This window comes from Brachyhypopomus gauderio, unplaced genomic scaffold (genome assembly GCF_052324685.1).
Source record: "Brachyhypopomus gauderio isolate BG-103 unplaced genomic scaffold, BGAUD_0.2 sc40, whole genome shotgun sequence".
Lineage (NCBI taxonomy): Eukaryota > Metazoa > Chordata > Actinopteri > Gymnotiformes > Hypopomidae > Brachyhypopomus > Brachyhypopomus gauderio.
Window position 1 is genome coordinate 2,191,445 of NW_027506868.1, and position 8,878 is coordinate 2,200,322.

Consider the following 8,878-nt stretch of genomic DNA (forward strand, 5'->3'; position numbering starts at 1 on the left):
CCGAAGATGGCGCACAGAGTTTGAATACCTTGTGGAGAGAGGAGAAGTGCCGCTTCATACTATTAACACTAGAAGCGCCAAAGCTCCGGTCATTTGACCGCTGTGACGTCTACTAGAAGCGCCGCCTCTGGTCGACCTAATTATACCTAGAAGCGCCGAGCACCGGTCACTTGACCGCAGCAGCACAAAAAATAATAATATCTTTGCACTGGATCCAATTTCAGAACCCTCCTTTCATGACTTTTCCCAGAATTGTCCTTTTAATAAACTAGTATTTTTACATTGTTAAAAGAAACCCTGCTAGTTTCAATCGATTTCGCTCGTATCTCTGTAATATTGTCGTCGTCGCCTACACTTCAAGACTGTGATTCTCTTTTCTGCCAGCGGGTGTCGCAAAGATTCGTATGTCATTTAATATTTAGTATAACTAAATAAAGATCAATAGTTTTCAAAACTAAATTATTCAAAGTTCAAACTGATTATTGTGTAAAGACAAAACGGAATTTGTCCGTTGAACGAAAGTGAAAGTGTTTCACTTTCCAAAGTCTTAAAATATATACTTTATTTATTAATATTATTTAATATATACTATATATAAGTTTACATCAATGGTTTTCAAACCGTGAGAGCGTCTTGCTTTGCCTAATAAATGCTTTAGTAGTTTGCAGGAATTCTGCGAATGGTAATTAGCCTACTTATCAAGTCAATATCTCAAAGAAATGATCTCTCGGGTATAATCCCTCTTCGCCAGGGCTAGCTGTTAGATACATACATTATGTATGGCTGCTTTTGACACACTGGCATTACAAAAGAATTAAGCAGAATGCAAGTTACGTATGTAAATGCATACCTTTGCGAGCGAAACTGAGATGATGGCATGGGCGGTGCTGTTATGAACACTTTATTCACAATAGCATTCATGAGGCAACGTGAGCTATAAATTCGTCGGGACGCGGCTACACAGTTTGAGTGAAAACTCTGCTTGGGCGATCGAACAGCAACACAGTTTGCTTGAAAGCTCGGTTTGGGCGATCGAACAGCAACACAGTTTGCTTGAAAGCTCGGTTTTGGCGTTTGAACAGCAACATAGTTTGCGTGACTCCTCGGTTTGGGCGTTTGAACAGCAACACAGTTTGCTTGAAAGCTCGGTTTGGGTGATCGAACAGCAACACAGTTTGCTTGAAAGCTCGGTTTGGGTGATCGAACAGCAACACAGTTTGCTTGAAAGCTCGGTTTGTGTGATCGAACAGCAACACAGTTTGCGTGACTCCTCGGTTTGGGCGTTTGAAAGGTTGCATAGTGCATTATAAAAATGGCACAGAGAATCATGTACACCCTAAAGCAAGTGCTGGACATGCTGTGCAATATTGATGAGATGGAATCGGAGGGCGAACAATGTGAGGTGTCGGATGGAGAGGGCGAAAGTGAAATGGGTCTGAATCTTGAATCTGATTCAGAATCGGACTCTGAAACTGAGTGTGGTGGTGACTCATTTCAGGCCAAAGACGGTACGGTGTGGTTTGAAACTGCTGGCAAACCTCGGGGTAGAGCACAAGAGTGCAATATTGTGAGAGAAACCCCAGGGCCTACGTGTTATGCCAAGGACAAAATTAAAAGTCCACTGACCAGCTTACTGTGTTTGATTGACACAGAAATGTGGGGCGCAATTCTGAAATACACAGAGGCAGAGGCTGAACGAAATAATGCTCAGTTCAAACTAACAGCTGACGAATTGAAAGCATTTGTGGGTCTCGTTTATTTGAGAGGTATAACAGCCGGTAAAAGCATGAAACTTGATGAATACTGGTCTGCTGACTTAGGAAATCCCATTTTCAAAGAGACAATGTCTAGACAGACATTCATCTGCGCTTTGATGACAAGAGCACAAGGGCTGCCCGCCTTGCGACTGATAAATTTGCTATGATCTCGGAGATATTTGATAAATTTGTGAAAAACAGTATTGCTTCTTACACGCCCGGTGAGAACATAACTGTTGATGAGCAACTGTTCCCAACTAAAGCTCGCTGTCGTTTCACTCAGTACATGGCCAATAAACCCGATAAATTTGGGATTAAGTTCTGGGTGGCCGCTGATGTTGAAACAAAATATATGTTGAACGCCATTCCCTATCTAGGAAAAGATGAAAGCAGGCCGGCTGGTCAACGGTTGTCTGAAAATATTGTGTTGCGTTTGATGGAGCCTTTCACGGGTAAAGGAAGAAATGTAACGACTGACAATTTCTTCACTTCATTGGCACTTGCAAACACCCTTTTGGCGAACAAAACCACTATAGTTGGTACGATGAATAAAATGAGACGTGAGATGCCCCCATGTACACAGGCACAGTCTGAAAGATTTTCCACCAAGGTGTTGCGGGCTGGAAAAATAACTCTAACGATTTACCAGGCAAAACCTAAAAAAAATGTATGCATCCTGAGCTCAATGCATCAGACAGTTTCAATTGATAATGGCGCAAATAAACTGCCTGAAACTGTTTCATATTACAACACGACTAAATGTGGCGTTGATGTTATGGATCAAATGGCACGACTGTATTCGGTGAAGGGAGGCACCCGTCGTTGGCCTGTCGCGGTTTTCTACAACCTCCTAGACCTGGCTGCAATAAATGCACATATATTGTTCAAACAGTGCATGAACGTTAACCTGAGCAGACGAAGGTTTATTCTCGAGTTGGTAAAGGAGCTGTGTGCACAGCAGAAAATGGCGAAAGCGGCTAGGGCAGTGGCACAAAAGTGAATTTTACCTGAAGCTCCTTGCCCGCCCTCAAAAAGAAAACAATGCCAAGTCGGCAGATGTTCAGGGAACAAAACGTATGACATCTGCCAGACATGTAAGCGACTGGTCTGTGGCAAATGTGCAAAGACTGCACCTAAGCTGTGTTTTGAATGTTGAGTTGTGTGAAGCTGACACACAAATCAAAACAAAGGGAACTTAATTTGAGGTGGTGAACGAAACTTATGCAATATACGCTAAAGAGAGACGGGATGCACCCGTTGTTGGCCTGTAGCTGTGTTCTACAACCTCCAAAACCTGGCTGTAATTAATAAATATTGTTCAAACAGTGCATGAACATTAACCACAGCGGTGGAGGTTTATTCTCAAGTTCACAATTCACTACATAAATGTAACTTAATTTGAGGTGGGGAACGAAACTTATTCAATATACGCTAAAGAGAGATGGGATGCACCCGTTGTTGGCCTGTAGCTGTGTTCTACAACCTCCAAAACCTGGCTGTAATTAATAAATATTGTTCAAACAGTGCATGAACATTAACCACAGCGGTGGAGGTTTATTCTCAAGTTCACAATTCACTACATAAATGTAACTTAATTTGAGGTGGGGAACGAAACTTATGCAATATACGCTAAAGAGAGACGGGATGCACCCGTTGTTGGCCTGTAGCTGTGTTCTACAACCTCCAAAACCTGGCTGTAATTAATAAATATTGTTCAAACAGTGCATGAACATTAACCACAGCGGCGGAGGTTTATTCTCAAGTTCACAATTCACTACATAAATGTAACTTAATTTGAGGTGGGGAACGAAACTTATGCAATATACGCTAAAGAGAGACGGGATGCACCCGTTGTTGGCCTGTAGCTGTGTTCTACAACCTCCAATACCTGGCTGTAATTAATAAATATTGTTCAAACAGTGCATGAACATTAACCACAGCGGTGGAGGTTTATTCTCAAGTTCACAATTCACTACATAAATGTAACTTAATTTGAGGTGGGGAACGAAACTTATGCAATATACGCTAAAGAGAGACGGGATGCACCCGTTGTTGGCCTGTAGCTGTGTTCTACAACCTCCAAAACCTGGCTGTAATTAATAAATATTGTTCAAACAGTGCATGAACATTAACCACAGCGGTGGAGGTTTATTCTCAAGTTCACAATTCACTACATAAATGGAACTTAATTTGAGGTGGTGAACGAAACTTATGCAATATACGCTAAAGAGAGACAGGATGCACCCGTTGTTGGCCTGCAGCTGTGTTCTACAACCTCCAAAACCTGGCTGTAATTAATAAATATTGTTCAAACAGTGCATGAACATTAACCACAGCGGCGGGGGTTTATTCTCAAGTTCACAATTCACTACATAAATGGAACTTAATTTGAGGTGGGGAACGAAACTTATGCAATATACGATACATGTAAATCACCGAATGGTGATAACGCTCGGTGATAACACGGTCGTTAGGACGTGGGATCATACATCGGCTATTCACCGATCAAACACCTAATTTGAAACGGCAACACAATACGGCAAGATAAAAAAGTGAACATTAGAGAGGACAGAGGCAACTATATTCGTGAAGCCATCCATATCATTTTAATAATTTTGCGTTTTGTTACGCAAAGGTACATAACCTACCTTTTATAATGATATTTTTGTAATTATTTTGCCTATTTATGCTTTTTGTTCTTTGTCTAACACAAAACATTATAGACATTTATTTGTAGATTTGTTATGTTCACCATAGCCTACAATTCACTAACATACACAACTTTTAGACATTAAAACTTGAAATGGCGTAACATTGAGTATACAAACAAACTTGCTTTAGCTCGGTCTACGGGCTTCACTTTGCTACTCTGAGTATCGAACAAGCTTTTTGTGGATGTGGGGGTGGAAGGCTGCAGCGCAGTCTGTTTCATTAGCAAGACAAAAGACGTGAACGCTTCACAGTGGGGGTGCGGGCCAGTGGGTTAGTGGTGTGGCGAACGAACATGATAACATAGTGACATATATGCCAACAGAATAACACACAGACAAATAAGCAAACTATTACACTAACCAAGCAAACTATTACACTAACCAAGAAACAAAACTGAAACTATATTTTGCATTTACGTTTTCGCACAAACCAGGAAATGCAATATGAAACTAAACAAAACTGACAATGGGAAAGCTACTGAGAACAAGGTCACAAGGCACTGATTCTAAAAGGTTTAGTCACATTAATTTGTTAACATATTGACGTTACGTGCAAATGTCACCATTACGAATATTTTGTTTGGGCGGCTCATTCTTCCTTTTGTGCAAAACGCCATCTAGCATTAATTATGTGTCAGTACCAGCTCCCCTGTGTAAAGACTCAGCGGTCTTTTGACCGCCCGAGGCGTGCTTTAAGTAGGTGAAAACAACACGGCGCTAGTAGGAGGTGGTGAAATCGGTCAGATGACCGGCCCTCCGCGCTTCTAGGTATAAGTATGTAAATGAGGCGCGGCGCTTCTAGTGTTAAGGAGCACGAATGGAAAGGTTACAGAAGCCCGTACCACGTTTTCAACATCCGAGCGTGTATGCTCCCCGAGGGAGTAGTAGACCTCTGTTTGGCGGTGACTTGCTCGCGTAAACGCGGTGCTCCCGGAGATGACGTCGGGAAAAATGGCGATGTGAAGTACGGGCGTCTCAACTGGTACCACATGCTAAAGTATTTCGCCATGGTCGATAATCTGTTCAAGAATATGATGAAAAACATGGGCATTGAAACTATTAAGATGAATCTGTACAGCATGTTTGAGGAGTGCAAAGAAGAAAAAGTCGTGCCTCTGTCGCAAGTCATCGAGGAACCCTACGAAGAAGACTCCTCCCACTCCTCATCATCCGATATAAATGAGCTGACCGTACCCGAGCAAGACAAACTGGTCATCATCGACATGGCGAACCTAGAGGAGGATCTCGAGACCTCTTCCTCGTCGAGCTCTAATGACGGCGAAGAACCCCCTCTTTCAGATCCTGAAGATAAAGAGAACGTGCCTCCCGAAACACCCTCAGTCGAAAAAACGGCCGACGAGATAGACGGCGTTCTCAGCACGAAGGTGCTAAAGATCATTCGAACCGTGCTCGGAGCCCTGCTGGATGGGATTATCGCTAAGGATATTAAGGAAAACTGCTACGGATGCGCTATCGATCACCCGAGTCAAGTTCAGCACCAATGCCTGAGTGACCCTGAACCGAGCTATTTCTATCTCCACCTACCCAAACTGCTTAAGAAAGTGTTCAAGCCGTGGTTCCCGCAAACGGTGACCGTAGCGCTGAATATGTGCGGTATCACAAATCCTCCTCCTCACAGCAAGATCTCCGCCGCTGCTGAGGCGATGATGATGGAGCTAAAAGACGAAAGTAACATCAAAGACGCTCTGAGAGAGATTGAAGAGCAAAGTCAGGATCTGTGCGAGAACGAAGACCTGCAGGAGCGCCTTAAGGACGTCTGGACGCTGCAAGAAACCATGGCCCTTGACGAGTCGCTTGAAAAGAAGCCTCAGCATTCTGAAAATTGAGAAAACCTTGTGAACAGGCGTGACGGTTCTACATCCGAGAACAATCAATTAATAAGGGACATGGTCTCTTTGTTCAGCAACACCGTCAACGTCACAGCTTACAGACTCGCCGATGAGAGCGAGAGATTATCTGCTTTTAAAATTTTTTTTAAACTGATGGAAATGTTCTAAACTATGGGAAACCTTGTGAGCAGGCGTGACGGTTCTACATCCGAGAACAATCAATTAATAAGGGACATGATCTCTTTGTTCAGCAACACCGTCAACGTTACAGCTTACGGACTCGCAGATGAGAGCGAGAGACTATCTACTTTAAAAAAACTAATGTGCTTAGTACGGGAATGTAGCGACCTATGGAGTTCTCTGATCTCCGAAGCCGGTAATACTAGTTATCCGGCACACACGTATATATCAAGCATTCTTTCTTTTTTTTTTTTTTTTTTTTTTTTTTTTTTTTTTTTTTTTTTTTTTTTTTCTTTTTTTTACTCGTGAGCTGATTTAATGGCAATACAAATATTTGGTGACTACACATAATGGACAAAAAAGAACGGCATTATTGTTCCTTCCATATACACATTTCTTAAGTGTTTTTGATTTACTCATATTAAATGAAATTAAATGACCACAAATGATTCATTTAGCAGTGAGTTCTAAGCCCAGGCCTGAGGCATGGAGATGTTAACACTCAAATTACAGTGGAAGCTATTCTGGCTGTAATTCAAGCAGGAGCTTTGTTCAGTCCATTATGGTAATGCCTTGAAGCATGGGCCACATTACTAAAGAAATAAGCATTCTTTCTTACATGTTTGAAAAACCCCTTGTATGTAGAGACGCTCACCTATTATGCATTTTCACATTTGTAACCGACGTGTGTGTTTTGAAACTAAGTAAAGATGAAAAGGTTGATGTAAAAGAAGCCTTTGAACTTACTCTATCAATATTAATTGATCATAATATAAATGTAATCTCATTTGCCAAAAGTCTGTTTATAAAACTATGAAGCAATGTATTCTCAAATGTAACCTCATTTGCCAAATTCTTTTTATAAATCTATTTTTTATTTTATTTTTTTTATAAATATGTATTCTCAAATGTAATCTCATAAGCCAAATTCTTTTTTTAAATTTTTTATAAAACTATGTATTCTCAAATGTAATCTCATACTCCAAAAGTTTGATAATAAAACCACGAAACAATGTATTTGTTGAATCATTGTAATCGAGTCAACATGACAGAACGTTTGCTGAAAAAGATTTACTATACCCCCTCAAACCCAGGATCTTACGGAGGGGTAGAGGGTCTGCAAAGGAGCGTTGAGGAGAAGACCGGTAAAAAGGCAGATGCCAAAAAAATCAAAACCTGGTTAGCGGCGCAGGATGCGTACACGCTACATAAACCGGTCTCTGGGAAATTTAAAAGAAACAGAGTAATCGTGAAACACATTGACGAGCAATGGCAAGCCGATCTGGTAGACATGTCTGCCTTATCGGAGCATAACGACGGCGCAAAGTTCATGATAACATGTATAGATATACTATCCAAATATGCGTGGGTGTGCATCCTAAAAAAAAAGACCGGCGTCGAGGTTACCAAGGCCTTCGAATCGATTCTCAAGGAGGGTAGGGTTCCTAAAAAACTTCAGACAGATGAGGGAAAAGAATTCTTTAACAACAGATTCCAGACATTAATGAAAAACAATAACATCGTTCACTTTGCTACCGGGACCGGGCAAAAAGCCTGCGTGTGTGAACGGTTCAATAGGATGTTAAAAACCAGAATGTGGAGATACTTTATGGCAGTCAATACGAGAAAATACGTAGACGTGGTGCAAGACCTGGTTCACGCCTACAATCGCAGCTATCATAGCAGCATCAAAATGAAACCCGCAGAAGTGAACGAGGAAAACTCTTTCAAAGTTTTTAAAACCTTGTATGGATTGTTTGCACCGAGAGAGCAAAGAAAAAAATTGAGTTTCAAGTTTAAAGTCGGCGATACCGTTAGAATTTCGCGATTAAAACATCAGTTTGAGAAAGGTTACGTACAGAACTTTACGGATGAATATTTTACAGTGTCTGAACGAATAGGGAGAGATCCTCCCGTATACAAACTGCAAGATTACGATGGAGAGAATTTACAAGGAACCCTTTACGAGCAGGAGCTGCAAAAGATTGTACTCGGTAAAGATAAAGCTTTTAAAATAGAAAAGATTATATCTGAAAAGACTAGGAACCGAAAGAAGATTTGTCTGGTCAAGTGGGTCGGATGGCCGGACAAGTTTAACTCGTGGATTCCTGCCGAGGAAGTCCGCGACATCGTGAAAGGATAAAAGGAGGCGTTGTACTTTTACATAAAATTATAACGCCGTAATCATGGAGGAAAGCGGATTCTTCGTTACTCTCCCGAGCAACGCTTCGAAAGACATATACCCCGATAACAGAATTTCGTGCTACAGGACGCATTTCTTAAAACCTATAGAGTTGTCTGGTGAGTGGGAGGTAGCTCTCACAGAGGTGCAATATCCTAACGCGTGGTTCAATCTGCACGAGAAGAATGGCGAGGAACC